The sequence below is a fragment of the Triticum dicoccoides genome, chromosome 2A (genome assembly GCF_002162155.2).
Source record: "Triticum dicoccoides isolate Atlit2015 ecotype Zavitan chromosome 2A, WEW_v2.0, whole genome shotgun sequence".
Lineage (NCBI taxonomy): Eukaryota > Viridiplantae > Streptophyta > Magnoliopsida > Poales > Poaceae > Triticum > Triticum dicoccoides.
In genome coordinates this window covers 759,963,952-759,981,205 of record NC_041382.1, presented here as the reverse complement: position 1 = coordinate 759,981,205, position 17,254 = coordinate 759,963,952, and the positions used below count along the sequence as shown (strand labels likewise).

At 40.0% G+C, this 17,254-nt stretch overlaps 1 non-coding gene across 1 annotated transcript; it reads right to left on the bottom strand.

Annotated features, from left to right (window-relative positions):
• Positions 1–3,564: 3,564 nt before the first annotated feature.
• TRNAA-CGC lies at positions 3,565–3,637 on the bottom strand. Its single transcript has one exon. It is a non-coding gene; the product is annotated as a tRNA-Ala (tRNA).
• Between the last annotated feature and the right edge of the window lie 13,617 nt (positions 3,638–17,254).

Genomic DNA, 17,254 nt, shown 5'->3' with positions numbered 1-17,254 from the left:
GACTTATCTAGGGTCCAAATGTCGATTGGGCACACTATGAGTCAGGATCATGGCAGCACGAACAATCTAGTGGCTCCGGCTAGTTTCATTGAAGAAGACACTTTAATTTGACAGTCTACAAAAGCCTTGAATTTCTTTTGAGTTCTTATTCGTATTTGAGTTTTTCGCTGCTTTCCGGTTTTTATAAGTCGGGCCCAGCTGCCCTGTTTACGGTTCATATTTGAAGCATCTTCGGGTCTTTGCAACCCGCCAGGATGGCAAACTCTAAGTCGCCAATATATGATAATAGTCCAACTTGGCTGAATTTTCATGATGATATTGAATGATTGAGGTTTCAAACCGGGTTATATTATTCAAATCTTTAATAGCCAATATGGCTGGATTTTTATTATGGTTATCAATAGCCAATGTTATGATTGAGGTTTTCAAAGTCGCTTCAGCGCAATGGATATAATTTATTATATAATGGAATGAGTAGTCCCGAGTCGCTACAGGCTTACGACCCGGCACTTGGGGGCTACATTATTCAAGTTGAAGATTACATCAAATATGCAAGTCCCATGTCACTGCCAGCATGCACCATGGCACTTGGGGGCTAATGCAACGTCATTTTTTTCTCACCCTATTGAAGACCTGACTCATCACATTGTAAATGAGCCAGCCCTTGGGGGCTACCAATTGCTCCTGTAAAAAATTTAAGTATATATATAAAAAGTCCCGGCTCAATATTATCTTACTGAGCTGGCCCTTGGGGGCTACATGTTGCTACTCAAATTTACATGATCATATCTACAAAGTCCCTGCTCATTATTGCATAATGACCCGGCCCTTGGGGTCTACACTGGTTGAAGTTTTTATGGGCATCAGGCAATTACAAGTCCCAGGTTGCTGCAAGCATGACAACCTGACACTTGGGGGCTACATATGTGGAATATTCAGTTTATGACTAATGACTAAGATGAACAACCAGGATTTCTTCAAGGTTGCAACAATTATACTGGAGCAAGTCTTAAGCTATCACTATGTTATCCTCTTAAGACTTGGGGGCTACAGGTATTATGCATATAAAGGGGGAACGTCTTCAAATTATCAGTTTTGAGTAAATCAGGAAGATCAATTACATGACCCGGTGTCAACAACAATTATGACCCGGCATCGTCTGCTTTATAACCCGACAATTTTGGTAATGATAAACCGGCAAGTTTTACATCTTCAAGCCGGCTAAAAATCAGTGACAGCAAATTGATTATGAGGCTCCTGTCAAATTTGTTCTTGTGTTTATTTTGCAGGATAAGTTTAATATGGATAAATCCAAATTAAACTGGGGGCTAATGTTGGGGATATACCCCGCAGTATGACTCGGCCGGATGTATGACCCGGCCGAAGTTGGCGACTCACTGGTGACCCGTCCTGACTTGGCGACTCACTAAGTGACCCGCCCGGATCTTTCCACTCACTGATGATCCAGTCAAGTCAGGTGACTCATTGGTGACCTGACAGGCGGGTTAGAGGAGCGACAAGACCCGGTGGCCCAGAAGACAGTTCATGAAAGTCCGGCTCAAGCTATGGCGGGCCGGCTTAAGAGGAAAGCATAAGGAATATTCCCTTACAAAGTAAGAAAGATTAGGACTCCACTTGTAATAGAGTAATCCTAATCCTAATAGGACTAGTCATGTAAGCCACCCCTTCAACATATATAAGGAGGGGCAGGGCACCCCAAGAGGGACAAGTTTCACAGGTTTCACAAGTTATGTTTAGATATACAAGTCAATAGCTCTCGAGATAGAGCACCCTTCTAATCGTGATCATCATCATCAATATCAATGAAGCAAGATCTAGGCTTTTATCTCCACCGTGAGGGGCTGAACCTAGGTAAAACCTCGCATCTCTCGATTCCGACCAACCCCTCCAAGCTACTACATAGATGCGTTGGCCTCACGACTAAGTCCTGACACTAAGGACACCTGCCTTGACAATTCCATGACAACTATAGTACCTGGAGTATTTTTTTTGAAATGGAGGCAAAATATTTACCTCATCGATTAATTAAGTAGAAGAGAGTTGTCCAGTTAACTAATGGAAAACCGGTTGAAAACAATTACAATACCACATACAGACTACTCCCAAGGTCTGAAACCCCTTGACAGAACCATCAACCCTATAGGCATTCCCAACATGCAAGAGTCCCAAACCGTCACACATTTATATCGCGAAGGAATCCCCAATAAGGATGCCTCAGATGTGGACAATTGATCCCATCAAAACCAGGATGATAAGATAAACCATGAGGATGACCCAAAAGACCGAGGAGCAATCATTAAGCAGCCGCAGATGCCTTCTCTATGGCATCACTCTTCTTATTTTTGTTTTTGAGAGACTTCATCACCTTCTTGATCTTGTCTTTTGTTAACCTTCTCACTCAAGATGCACGCAATCACCTTACCAGACCGAGGGCAAGCCGCCTCCAAGCTAGATAGCAAGTTGCAAAGCTCTTTCGGGAAGGTCATGGACTGGTTTGGACCAGTTTTAGAAACTTTCATGTGTTTTTCTTCTTCTCCTTTTCTTTGTATTCCCCCCCTTATTTTTCAAATAGATGTCGACTTTATTTTGTTATAGACGCGTAACATTTATTTCATACACTTTTAACATTTTTTAAGTATATGATGTACATTTTTCTAAATACATGTTTGGACATGTTTTTTGAACAAATGATAAACATTTTCCTATATAATTTGAACATTTTATCATACTAACATTTTCTAAATGTCACTAACACATTTTGCTAACGTATGAACATTTTTTAGAAATGTCTAAAAATTATTGGTACAAACATTTTTCAAAATTTACGCAACATTTTTCAAAATTGTAAAAATATCTTTACAAATGGCACAAACATCGTTTGAAATTCTTGTATATTTTCTAGTGTTACGGACATTTTTTTTCTAATGGTATGAACATGTGTTAACATTTTTTAAATGTGACATGGACGTTTTAAAATTAAAATATCTATATTAAATTTTGATGCATATTTATTTGGAGTATTTAAAAATATAAAAAAAGAACAAAAACTAGTACGTACGGACGTGCTCTTATATGAACAAAAACAAATGGGTTGAGCGCTGTGTTCGGCCGGTGGCCGGTACATGTCTCCCGGGCGTTGTAGGCGACCTATAGCCGCGTCCAGTAGGATCCACCTTCTGCAGTTAGTTGTCGGCCTTTGTGCGTGTGTTGTTTGCACGGGGCTTAGCTGGGCCTTTAGAGATGACAGCAAAACATCGCAAGGCCGGAAACGAGTAGTTGTCGTGCCCCGAGCGAACTATTTCCTTCTCACAGTCCCCGCAAAAACGATAAAAAAAAAGAATCATTTCCTCATTCTTATCTTTATAAATTAAAAAAAAGAATCATTTCCTCATTCTTATCTTTATAAATTAAAAAAAAAGAATCATTTCCTCATTCTTATCTTTATAAATTAAAAAAAAAGAATCATTTCCTCATTCTTATCTTTATAAATTAAAAAAAAAGAATCATTTCCTCATTCTTATCTTTATAAATTAAAAAAGAGGATGGAGGTGCGGGGAATCGAACCCCGTGCCTCTCGCATGCGAAGCGAGCGCTCTACCATATGAGCTACACCCCCGAGGTGGCAATCACACACTGTTAACTGTATCCATTATGGATTGTTTGATCCACACTGCTGTGACTAGAAATGAGAACGATGGGGCGACTCTCGGTTTAATACCATCCATGTGCAGAGTGTTGGAGCTCGTCTTGCTCTGCCCAATCCTCCCTTTCAGTTAGCCTTTTTTAAAAGCAAGGACTTGGCCCCCGGTTTCTGTTAAGTTTCTACAAGACCACAACCAAAATACGTGAAAGGAAACATAGTAAAAAGAGATCATGCGAACAAGGCGGCACTCAGGAAGAGCACCAGCTAATGCCGCGGCTGAGCACATGGCAAAAGAATGAAAAGTTCCGCTCCACATTACAGAACCATGACGCGAAAATCTGTGGCGAATGGAGTCCACAGTCAAGATGGTGGACCAACGCAATGCATGACCATCTTACCAAGGAGGTTCGTTGTGTCAGTTTTGGGCTACAGTCTCAAATTTACTCTTTATCCGCAGACTACAAGCTGATGCCGTCTCTGAAATGTCGGCTATTTATCATCTGCTCTTCAGGCACAAGAGGCTGGGCTACACATTCAAGAACGGAATACAAACAGCTACACGCAGTGGAGCTCCTACATTCAAGAGTGACACCTTGGACGATTCGAAACAAGGAACCTACTTCTGCTGTCAGGGGCTTCTGTATTCAAAGCTTGCATTGCAATAGCATTTGCGATAGTGACAGCATGGATGATTTGAAACAAGAAATTTAAGCTCAGTGCAAACAGTAGCAGCAGAACCTGGACGCATGGACAGGCTAATGAAACGAAGACATACATTTCAGTCGTCTTAGATGGGTTGCAGTTACATTAGTCATACTAGTATATATCTTGCACTGAACAGTGAGAAAGACTGGAGTGACAACGTAGTATTAATTAGATACAGACATGGCACTGCTCATCAGTGGTTAAAAAGTAGAGGCGCCTATTAGAAGACAAGGCAAACAATTAAGGAGATACACATGGAAGGACTCAACAGAATATCAATCCTCGAGCTCATACATAGTCTTCAGTTTCAGAAGCAGATGTAGTAGCAGCAGCAGGGTCTTCTCTTCCACGAGGAGCCAAAGACTCGTAGTAGCCGTCAACCGTCTGACCCTCCCTCCTCTGAAGCTTCTCCGGAAATGTCTCCATCCCGGCGTATGTCAGCAGGACCCAGACATAGGAGAGGTACTCCACACCACCTCCCAGAGTCTGGGCGTGCAAGTATCCTCGGCACCTGCCTGCAGAAAAACAGAGCATCTCCACCCACACGTCTTGGATCAGCTCCCACCTCCTGGTGACTTCACCACCAAGTTCATCACCCAACAAGAATTCAGCGAGCTCCCACGCGTCCTGAATAAAAGATTTGTCACTATAGCCTTGGTTGCATTTGTGAACTGCCGCTTGTATAAACTCTATCTCGTCCTGGGGTTCGGTGCTGATGTTCTTGAGCTCGTGGTAGGCCTTTGTGAACAAGCTCTTTCTGCTGCCTGGCATTAGCATCTCAGGATTAGCTACCAAGAGATGCATCATGTAGTTGGATATTACTTTGCAGCGGCTGGCACAATGACCATCATCACGAGACCTGTCCATATACTGGAAGCATAAATCAGCGGCGAGGTGCCAGAGAATAATGGTCTCGTCAAATGGCCTCTTTATGCTCCAACCCAGTCTCGGGAGACATTTCTTACGGCCGAGCGTCCATTCGCCCCTGGCATCATTAAACCTCCTGTAAGTCTCATTGTCATGTATGTACTTCCACCCCGATTCAACATGCTGGCGGACCAATTCTGTAATCTCCTCACACGAATGGCTAGATTCCATGTAGGTAAAGTATTGGTCCACCAAATCCTTGCAGTTAAACCTTCCGGCGACCCTCCTCAGCATCAACATGTTGGGGCGCCATCTGTTATTGGCTAACTGTCCTATAATACTGTGTTGGAGAATTACGCCGGAGAAGCCGTCCGGTCTAACTGCTTGTACGCAGAAGTAAATCAGCTCCAGCACGAGAGCACCGTACAAGAGCACAAGTGTAACCCGGGTATCTTCACCGCTACGAGCTTTGCTGTGGCTACTCGTGTGCACCAGGCAGATGGCTGCCACTAGCGTTGCATAAGCTAGTGCGTGCGTCCGCCGACGGCAGATGAATGATGGTAGCGCATTCTTGAAATCAACAAGTGGTCGGTGATAACCCCCGGTGCGGATGAAGCTGATCATAGCTAAGAGCGCGCTGTCATCTTTGGTGTAGAGGAAGCTGGTCATAGCACACAGCGCGCGCCCTGTTGCTTCATAAGCTGATCCGGGGTCGAGCGGCCAGAATTTCTTCAAGATTTTGACACGCTCAGGATAGGGACTTGGGAAGTCCAAAAAGAGCTGGTACGATAGCCCTGGGAGGTCTTGTTGGTCTTCTTCGCATGATCGCCGCTCTACCCTCCCATCTATGAATTGTTTTGCTTCTATTATAAGGATCTGATAATCACTAGGACGAAGAGCAGAATTGTTGCAGCCAACAACCGCTTGTCATCTGCCGACCATGACTTGTAAAGCACATAGAGTGCAATTGTAACCTGACACCATTGATAATCTAATTAATAAGATGCAAACAAAATCAAGATATACACACCCTCTAACCCATAATATAACATCTTATTTCATCCAATTAGTATATTGGATATAATAAGATCTTATATTAGGGGACGGAGTTTCTCAACTAGTGGACACCATGGCTACCTAATTACAGTACAATGCTACAGAAATACCAATGCCTGTGCTATCAATGTGAAATTACTCTCTTCCTGCAAAATTCCACTCACGTCCCCCGCGTCGCCCTCAGGCAGCTCCCGTTCCTACCTTCCCCGCATCACCGTCGCCGCAAGTCCGTGCGTGCCCAGGGAAGTTGCCTAGCTGGCCGAGTCCGGTGGTCCCGTCCAGGACGTGCATCGACGGTGGACCGCTTGTGGGCTCGCACATCTTGGATCTGGGCCTGGTGGGCTAGAGGTGGAGCATAAAGAGGACGATCCGATTGGGCCGGCTAATTTGCATTTGCAGTTCAATTTCAAACATTTTTCAAAATTACGAACTAATTTCGAATTCCACACAATTTTTTTGAATTGGGAACAAATTTTAAAAGTGAACAAATTTGAAAAACCTGAACATTTTTTTAATGTGAACATTTTCAGAAATTGCAAATAAATTTCTAATTCCAAACAATTTTTTTGAAAAGTGAACATTTTTTCAAAGAAGTGAATTCAAAATATATACTGAACATTTTCTTATTACACGGTGGACATTACTCAAATACATGCTAAACATTTTTGAAACAATACGGTGAATTGTTTTTCAACATGCACGTTGAACAAATTTTCTATACAAACATTTTTCAATGTACTGTGAACACATTTTTCAATATTGTGATTTTCTTTTGAAAGGTAAAAAAATTCAAAAATTATGAACAATTTTCTGTATCATGAACAAAATTGGCATTTCAAGCATCTTTTGAAAATTTACACAGATTTTAAAAACTTGAGTTACGAAAAATTATGAATGTATGAAAAAACACAAATAGAAAAAGATGAAAAAGGAAAAGAAGAAATAAGCAGAAAAAACAGAAAATAAAAAGGAAACGAAAAATTAAAATCATGAAGAAAGCAAAAAAAATGAAAAAAACTAACAGGAAAAAACATGTTCAGGGAACCTTCTAGAAGTGGGCCGGTCTTTCTGGTGCCGCCGCTCACTTCGCTTTAGCAAAGCCGCGGCTCCTTGATGCACGCGCAGGTCGAATAGGATCCAACCGATGTTCGATCCCATCGGCGCTAGTGCTTGTGGTGAGTGGCTGCGACAACAGTGGTGCTCTCTTATTAGCTCCTGCGAGGATGCTCGCCGAGTTGAAGGAGGGTCGTGAGGTCTCGCGCTCCTATGATTTCCTTGACTCGACGACCAACGTGGTGCAGAGTGTTCCGAGCTGCGATGCTTGAGGCGAAAGCCTTGTTTTTTTTTTTTAACTAGACGAAAGCATTGTTGGCAACCATGATGGGCGACACCTTCGGGGACCCTTTTTTCTTACTTGGTGGTGTTATTGTGAATCTCCCGCAAGCATCACTTTAATAATTCACTGAAAGATTAGAGCAGCGCGAACCAGCCCGCGGTTGGATGGTTAGGTGGAGAGTGGTGTGATCAATTCATCAGGGTTCAAGTCTCGGTGCTCGTATTTATCCTGGATTTATTTTAGGATTTTCGGCGATGCGCGTTTAGTGTGAGGAGACGTTCCCGACGACTACGAGGCGCCTACGGTGACTTTGTAAAATCACAAGATGATATGCTGGCTCATTCTTTCAGAGGTGCTCATAGAGTTAGGGTGTGCATATATGAGCGCTTGGGTCTGTTGTGTTCAAAAAAAGAGATTAGAGTAGTACCTAGACCATTTTGAGTCAGATAAGCATCAACTTTGATAATTTTGAGCCCATAATTTTATGAGATATATTTCCTTTGACTAAAAACAATTTAATTTAATGGTATAATTTTTCTATGCCCTATGTCCCTTGGTGCAAAATATTGATAATAGCCAATACCACACAATTATCAGCCTAACATATATACCAACTGATTACAACCCCGGTGAATGGCAAGATTCCCTTAGGCAAACTAAAATGTGGCTAATAATTTGAACAACTCAAGTAAGGCAAGTATGGCAAAAATAATGTGGCAATATAGGGCAAAGATAGTCACAATCCAAATAGCCCCTTAGAGACACAAAGTAGAATATGCTTAGCCATGCTATTGGAATAAAAACAATAAAAAGTTTCTAAAAATGAAGTGTTGGCAAAACAAATAAACAAAATATGAAGATGATTTTTTAAAAACAAGATGCGAGCGAAAATGGTGAAGTTATTTGTATTGTGATGGTAGTAGTCTCGCCTGAGCCGATTAAGGACCTAGCTTCAGTGTTGTGCCAACCTAACAAGTTAGGGCATTTCTAATCAATCCCTTATAACCGGCTAGAGAAATAAAAATGTGGTTTTACTCCTCTAAACGGGACCTAGCCAATCCCTTAACCGGCATAAGGGAGTAACTTTACACTGCCCCTAAAAATCTCCTTATATTTATTCCACCGCGAGGTGGCTGAGTCAAAGCCGCGCCTCCTCATACGTCTCCAACGTATCAACAATTTTTGATTGTTTCATCCCATTATAGTATCAATCTTGGATATTTTATATGCATTTACAAGTAATTATATATTATTTTTTGGGACTAACCTATTAATTCAGTGCCCAGTGTCAGTTTGCTATTTTTTTGTCAGTTTTTGTTTTTTTTCAGAATATCAGTAGCAAACAAAGTCCAAATGCCACGAAACTTTTTAGAGATTTTTTCTGGAGAAACGAGACACTAGAAGCTTTGAGAGAGGGCCATAAGACGAAGGAGGTGGCCACGAGCCACCAGGGCTCTCCGGGGGGAGGGGATCAATCACGGAGGGGCTCTACATCAACCTTACAGCCATTTCGATGATGTGTGAGTAGTTTACCACAGAACTACGGGTCCATATTTAGTAGCTAGATGAGTCTCTCTCTCTCTCAGATCTTCAATACAATGTTCTCCGTTCTTGGAGTTCTATTCGATGTAATCATTTTTTGCGGTGTGTTTGTTAGGATTTGATGAATTGTGAGTTTATGCTTAGATTATCCATGAATGTTATTTGAGTCTTCTCTAAACTCTTTTATGAATGGTTATTATAGCTTTGTATTTATCTCCGATCTATTGATTTGGTTTGGCCAACTAGATTGATTTTTCTTGCAATGGGAGAGGTGCTTTGTGATGGGTTCGATCGATTTTGTGGTGCTCAATCCTAGTGACAGAAAGGGACATGACATGTATTTGTATTGTTGCCGTTAAGGATAAAAAGATGGGGTTTACTTATGCGTGAGTTTACTTTTTCTACATCATGTCATCTTGCTTAAAACGTTTCCGTTCTTTATGAACTTAATACTATAGATGCATGTTGGATAGCGGTCGATGTGTGAAGTAATAGGAGTAGATGCTGGCAGGAGTCGGTCTACTTGTATCGGATGTGATGCCTATATACACGATCATTGCCTTGGATATCGTCATGATTATTCGCTTTTCTATCAATTGCCCAACAGTAATTTGTTACCCACCGTATGCTATTTTCAAGAGAGAAGCCTCTAGTGAAAATTATGGCCCCCTGGGTCTACTTTTATCATATATTAAAATCCAAAAATACATTGCTGTAATTTTTCTTTACTTATTTTATTTTGTGTTTTATCTATCTATCACTACAAAATCTAATCTTGCAAGTAATCGTCAAGGGATTGACAACCCATTGTTTGCGTTAGGTGCAAAAGTATTTATTATTTTGTGTGCAGGTACTACTAACGAGGTGTTGTGTGAGTCTCCTACTGGATTGATAACCTTGGTTCTTAACTGAGGGAAATACTTATCTGTACTGTATTGCATCACCCCCTCCTCTTCGGGGAAATCCCAACGTAGCTCACAAGTAGCAGAAAGAATTTCTGGTGCCGTTGTCGAGGAGACATCATGAACATCTATCAAGTACCTACGCATAAAATTTCACATCCTTGCATTTACATTACTTGTTATTTGCCTCTCGTTTTCATCTCCCCCACTTTTAAAAAGCTTTTACAAAAATTACAAAAATATTTTATGTTTGCCCTTTTCTCCATTTTGCCTTTTGTTTGCTTGTTATCTTATTTGCTAGTCATGATGTCTCAAGAAAATACAAAATTGTGTGATTTTTCCAATACTAATAATAATTATTTTATTAGTACTCCGATTGCTATTCCCGCCACTAATGTAGAGACTTGTGATATTAATGCCGCTTTGTTAAATCTTGTTACGAAAGAACAATTTTCTGGTAGTCCTAATGAAGATGTTGCATCCCATCTTAACACTTTCATAGAATTGTGTGATATGCAAAAAAAAAAGATGTGGATAACGATATTGTCAAATTAAAATTAGTTTCGTTCTCATTGAGAGATCGCGCTAAAATTTGGTTTTCATCTCTGCCACGAAATAGAATTGATTTTTAGGATAGGTGTACAAATGCTTTTATTACCATGTATTTTCCTCCCGCGAAAATTATTTCTCTTAGAAATCAAATTATGGATTTCAAGCAACTTGAGCATGAACATGTTGCCCAATCTTGGGAGATGATGAAATTAATGATAGAAAATTGCCCTACTCATGGTTTAAATTTATGGATGATCATACAAAAAATTTATGCGAGATTTAACTTTGTTTCTAGAAATCTTTTAGATTCCGCTACGGGTGGTAGTTTTATGGAAATTACGCTTTGTGAGGCCACCAAATTTCTTGATAATGTTATGGAAAATATTCACAATGGCATACTGAAATAACTCCTACTAGTAAAAAAGTGAATTTGATTGAAGAAATTAGTACTCTGAGTGATAAAATTGATGCGCTTATGAAACTAGCTGCTAGTAAAAATTCTCCTATTGATCCTAATGATGTGCCATTGTCCACACTTTTATTGAGAAAAATAAAGATCCCATAAATGTGAATTTTGTCTCGTGAAACAATTTTAATTGAAATGCTTATAGAGGTAGTTTTAATCCTATGTCGTTCCCTGGCAATTCCTCTAATAATTATCGCAATTTCTATGGTAATTCTTATAATAATAATAGGATGCCCTTTGATCTTGAAAGTAATATTAAAAAATTATTAATGCTAAAAAAGGTTTTCAACACTACCATAAAAGAAAAATTGAGTAAACTTGATGGTATGTCTAGGAATATGGATAGAATCGTTCATGATGTGGAAAATCTTGAATCTAAAATTTTGCCACCCAAGCTTGATATTAATGAATCAATTAAAGCTCTTTATGTCTCCATGGATGAAAGTAAATAAAGAACCGCTAGGTTGAGGGCTAAGCGAGAATTCTAAGAAAAAGCGATTCCGCCCGATTTTTATTGTAGTAATGATGAAGATATTAAAATGATTGGTGTTTCATCTATTGAATCTTTATTTAGCAATGTAAAACTTCATGAAAAGGGGACTGAAGAATAGTCAACTTTAGCTAGAAGGCGTCCCCATAGTTTATGGAGGGTGAAAATCTTAACAAAAAATTGGATAAAAGTGAGTTTGGAGAGGTAAACACTTTAAATAGTGATGTGCCCACTATCTTGGATAACAAAGATTTTAATTATGATAGTTGTTCTTTAATTGAATGTATTACTTTGTTACAATCCTTTCTAAATTCACCTAATGGTCATGAACAAAATAAGGCTTTTACTAAACATATTGTGGAAGCGATGATGAAACTTTTAGAAAAAAGCTAGAATTGGAGGTTTCAATAGCTAGGAAATTATATAATGAGTGGGAACCCACCATTAAAGTTAAAATTAAAAATTATGAATGCAATGATTTCTGTGATTTTGGGTGCTACCGCTTCCACAATAGCAAAATTGCTATGTGATGTGCTAGGTTTTACCAATTTGGATGAATGTTCTCTTAATTTGCACTTAGCGGATTCTATTATTAAGAAACCTTTTGGTAGAATAAATGATGTTTTTATTCTTGCAAATAAAAATTATGTACCTATTGATTTCATTACGCTTGATATTGAATGCAATATGTCTTTTCCCATAATACTTAGTAGATCGTTCTTACGAACCATATGTGTTGTTATTGATATGAAAGAAGGGAATAGAAAATTTCGGTTTCAGTTAAAGAAGGGTATGGAACACTTTCCTAGAAAAAGAATTAAGCCACCATATGAATCTATTATGAGGGAAACCTATGGAGTTAATTTGAAAGATGACAACACTTGAAACTATGCGTTATGCCTAGCTAGGGACGTAAAATGATAGCGCTAGTTGGGAGTGAACCCAATAGTTATCTTAATTTCCATGTTTAATTTTCTTTTTTATGTGCACACAATTATGCTACTGTCATGGTTGTGTTTTGTATTTTAATTAGTGGTTGTTCCAAGTAAAGCCTTTGGGATGACTTGGACGATAGTTGCTTTGACTCTGTGCGAAAACGGAAACTTTTGCGTCCAGTAGAAGAATTGTTGACATTTCCTAGAGCGTGATAAAATTATGGATGTTTTACACATGATTGATATACAAATTGCCCATGTTCTCCTAATGTTTCATAATTTTTGGAGTTACAGAAGTATGGTCATTGTTTGAATTGCTACAGACTGTTCTATTTTTGACAGATTATGTTTTCGTTGCATTGTTTGCTTGTTTTGATGAATCTATAGATTGTATCGGGGGTATAAGCCATGGTGAAGTTAGAATACAACAGGTATAATGCAATAATAAAATATGAATGGGTTTGCAGAAGTATTTAAAGTAGTGATTTGCTTTATTATACTAATGAATCTCACGAAGGTTTTGTTGAGTTTTGTGTGCTGAAGTTTTCAAGTTTTGAGTGAGATCATGATGAATGAAAGAATAAGGAGTGACAAGAGTCTAAGCTTGGGGATGCCCGAGGCACCCCCAAGGTAATATTCAAGGATTCCCGACAAACTAAGGTTGGGTATGCCCTAGAAGAGGGGAAGGATGCCCCAGAAGGCATCCCCTCTTTCTTCTACGGACAATTGGTAATATTACTTGGAGCTATATTTTTATTCATCACATTATATGAGTTTTGCTTGGAGAGTCGTGTATTATATTAGTATCACATTATATGAGTTTTGCTTGGAGAGTCGTGTATTATATTAGTCTTTGTTTTGTTTGCTTTCTTACTTCGTCACAACCATCTTTACTGGATACACTTATTTGAGAGGGACACACACCTTTCATGATTTGTTAGAATACTCTATGTGCTTCACTTATATCTTTTGAGCTAGATAGTTGCTCTAGTGCTTCACTTATATCTTTTTGAGCACGTCGGTGATTATATTTTGAAGAAGTAGATGAACACTCGTGCTTAACTTATATCTTTTTGAGGGTTGATAGTAGTAATGGTAATTTGCACAAGATATGAATTTGGTCCCAATGTGATGAATATTCAAGAAGGATATAATAAAAACGTTCATGTAGATCGGATATGATAAGTTTGACTTGCAAAAGTTTTGCGATATGGAGATCATAATATGTGAGTTATGCTAGTGAGTAATTGTGATTTAGTAAGAATATTGGTGTCAAGATTTGTGGTTCCCTATGCATGCACGTAAAGTCATAGTTATGCAACGAAGTTACATCCTACTTATGGTGCATTATTTAGTGTTAATTATTCTCAATGCATAATTATGACCGTTTTTATTTTCTGGTTGGTTGCTTCTCAATATATTTGCTAGCCTTCATTTGTACTAAGCGGGAATACTCCTTGTGAATCCAATTCCTTAAAACCAAAAATGTACCAAATGAGTCCAATATGTCTAGCTATATGCGGTATTTACATGTCGTTCCAAGTAATTTGCATGTGCCAACTCTAGTCATTCAAAAAACTTTTCCATTTCGTACGCCCGTACTGCTCATGAAGCGACAGGGGGTGGTCAATAGCTTTCATGCTAGATGGGTTATTCTTAAGATGAGTGTTTATTCACTTGTCATTGCACCAGAAAATGGCCGGTAATGGGGATGCCCGGTCCCGAAATGAAAATAATAATGATAAATTTCTTCGAAAGTTGAAATTTTGGAAGGCACCCGTGGATACAGCTAGGCATGGATTGTGAAAGAATGGTGGAAAATAAAATATACTTTATTTTATGTTTGGGAACTGTCTATAATGTGTCTAGCATGGGAAATATTGGAAACTTTCGGTCGTAACATTGACAAAAAAGCATGCATCCCAAAAATAAATTTATCTCTATTTTACACTTTGAGCTCTCGCACCTATGCAAATCTCTGTTTTCTTCTGTGAAGGGCTATCTATTTTAGTTTTATGCATTTTTATTTTTATTTTGAGTCTCCATCTTCTCTTATAAAGCACCAACTAGAGAGCAGTATTGTCATACTTGTGCATTGGGTGTAGTTATTAATATTGAGTGTGTTTCATAAATGAATCAATGACTGAGCATGGTGGGCTACGGATAACTTATTTTAGCATTGATATTTTTAAAGACATGGTTGCTTGTTAGTATGCTTGAATATTTATATCTTCATGTCAAAGTATAGACTATTGCTTTGAATCACTTGAGTTCAAATGTCCATGCCACAAAAAAAGATTATATGATGAATCTGATAAGTAGCATTTCACATAAAAATTTTGTTTTTGAAATTTACCTACTCGAGGACAAGCAGGAATTACCTCCCCTCCCCTGCTTCCTCCCTCCCCTCCCACGCAGCATTTGCGCCCAAGCCGCCCCTCCCACCCCCCGCCAGCACCCGCCAACCGCCGCCCTCCATAGGCTCCGCCGCTGTCCTCTACCACTTCGATTTGCGCCTCCTACTCCTGTCGGTAGCGAAGAAGTGGTGAATCTGCTACTGCTCCAGCCGCCGCCGGATTTGGCGCTTCCGGTTGCCGGCGGCTGCGTCTTGCCATGAATTGGCCGGGAAGCGAACCGCACAGCCTCGGCAACGCCTCCGGGCTGCATGCAGGTACCGGCTCCTCCTCTAGCCAGTAAAATATCTCCCTTCGAAGTTTCACCGGCAAATATACGCCCGGTCATCACCTGGACTCGGCGCTAGCACAACGGATCACCGTTGCCGGGCATAAGTGCGACGACTGCAGGTGACAGTTGGTGCGCCGATTCTCTACCACGCCCCAACAATCTAGATGGGTGTTCTTCAAGTGCACAAATGGTGGGGTATGTGCTTGTTTTCATTCGGTTCTTCCCCGGATTCGGCGCATCGGTAGCTCATTGTTTGTTCATCTATGTGTGTAGGATGGATGCAAGTTTTGGTATTGGGAACAAGAATACATCGATCCATTGATAGCAGGAAAATTGATAGATGTTTGTGCACTTGTTGCTAGAGTTGAGCCTAGAGATAAGATTAGATGCGAAGCAATATCTACTTTAGAATCGAAGAAGTTTGAAGCTCAAGAATCCGCAGATCAACAACAAAGTCATAGATAAGATATTGAACCAACTAGTGGGGGCAGTTAGGGAAATTGAATATCTTCTAAAATATCTAATTGTGGTTCTTATTTTCTTTGGTCTTGCTCTCGTGGCGAAGAGTTGATGAATTATGTACTCCAAAGTCATTGAATGAAACAAAGAAGTAAGAAAACGTGTTTCAGTGGCCGAAAACGTGACACATATGAAATTTTTTTTTACTCCGTTATATATGGGGAATCGACTAGGTCCGACGACATTTTTGTGGAGTATATATACTCCACTAAGGTTTTACGCTGTGGAATACTCCACTAATTTTAGTGGATCGGTTGGAAATGCCCTTAGTGGCAGAGCCACGACTGAATAGAACCTCAAGCCAATTGTTTTTCTGATAATATGTGCCATAGGTCTGAATCTGGTGGTTCGCTTCTCTGAAGACAGATTCATCACTTCATCTGAGCGCAAGTATTTAACGATCGCTCCTTTCGGAGTCTCCCAGCAATCACTTGGGGGTGGGCTGAGAGCACGCTCTTAGCCGCCGCCACGTGTCGCGCTCTGGGTGTTTTCTGCGCATTTTTTTATTTTTCTACACGCGTTTTCGGTTTTTTAGACGATTTTTCCTGGTATTTTTGGCTGGTTTCCCACCGGTCTCAAGAAAAAAATGCATTAATTTTGCTTTCACGAGAGGCGCGGTTTTTGCTTGCGTGAGAGGCATGGCCGTGCCTCTCGAAAAGAAAAAAAATGGGTATTTTTCCTTCCGTGAGAGGCATGGTTTTGCTCCTGTGAGAGGCATGACCATGCCTATCAGAAACGGGAAAAGCGTATTTTCTGTTTTTTTCCTTCCGTGAGAGAAACGGTCGTGCCTCTCGGAAACAAAAAAATACACATTTTCTCTTTTCTTTTCCTTCCGTGAGAGGAACAGTTTTGCTTTCGCGAGAGGCACGAACGTGCTTCTCGGAAACGAAAAAAAACGTTTCCTTTTTTTTCTTCCGTGAGAGGCACGGTTTTTTCGTGAGAGGCACCACCGTGCTTCCCCAAAATGAAAAAACACGTTTTATTTTTGTCTTCCGCGAGAGGCATGGTTTTTTCATGAGAAAAGGTTCGTAAAAACTATCAATATGAGATCTAGTTTTGGAGATCTCGATGCAAGAAATTCAACGTTGAAAACGGTTTGAGATTTGGGCGCACGGTTTAAGAGATAAAACGTTTTAAATAAATGGATCTATGAAAAAAGGGAAAACTCTCAGGTTGCGACAAGTGACGCACATACGGGGCACCAATTATCACAACCGGGGAAGGGGGAAATGATATTTGTAATGAGTACTCCTGAATTAGTGATTTTGAATTCATCATGGAGAGCAATTCACGAATTGTGATCAAGAATATTGAAGATCCTAGGGAGAGTTAGGCCTGGGTTATATTTGGCAGGCTGAACCCTGGGCCCATATTAAATTGATGTTAATAGTTAAAGAAAAATCAAATGCACCGGGCATGGACCCTAGGAGCCAACTCTGCAAGATTGACTAGTCAGTGGGTATGTCTCAAAAAAATGTCTCAAAAAAAGACTAATCAGTGGGTACCCTTGCAACGCCTTCTAGCGGGCGGGCAGG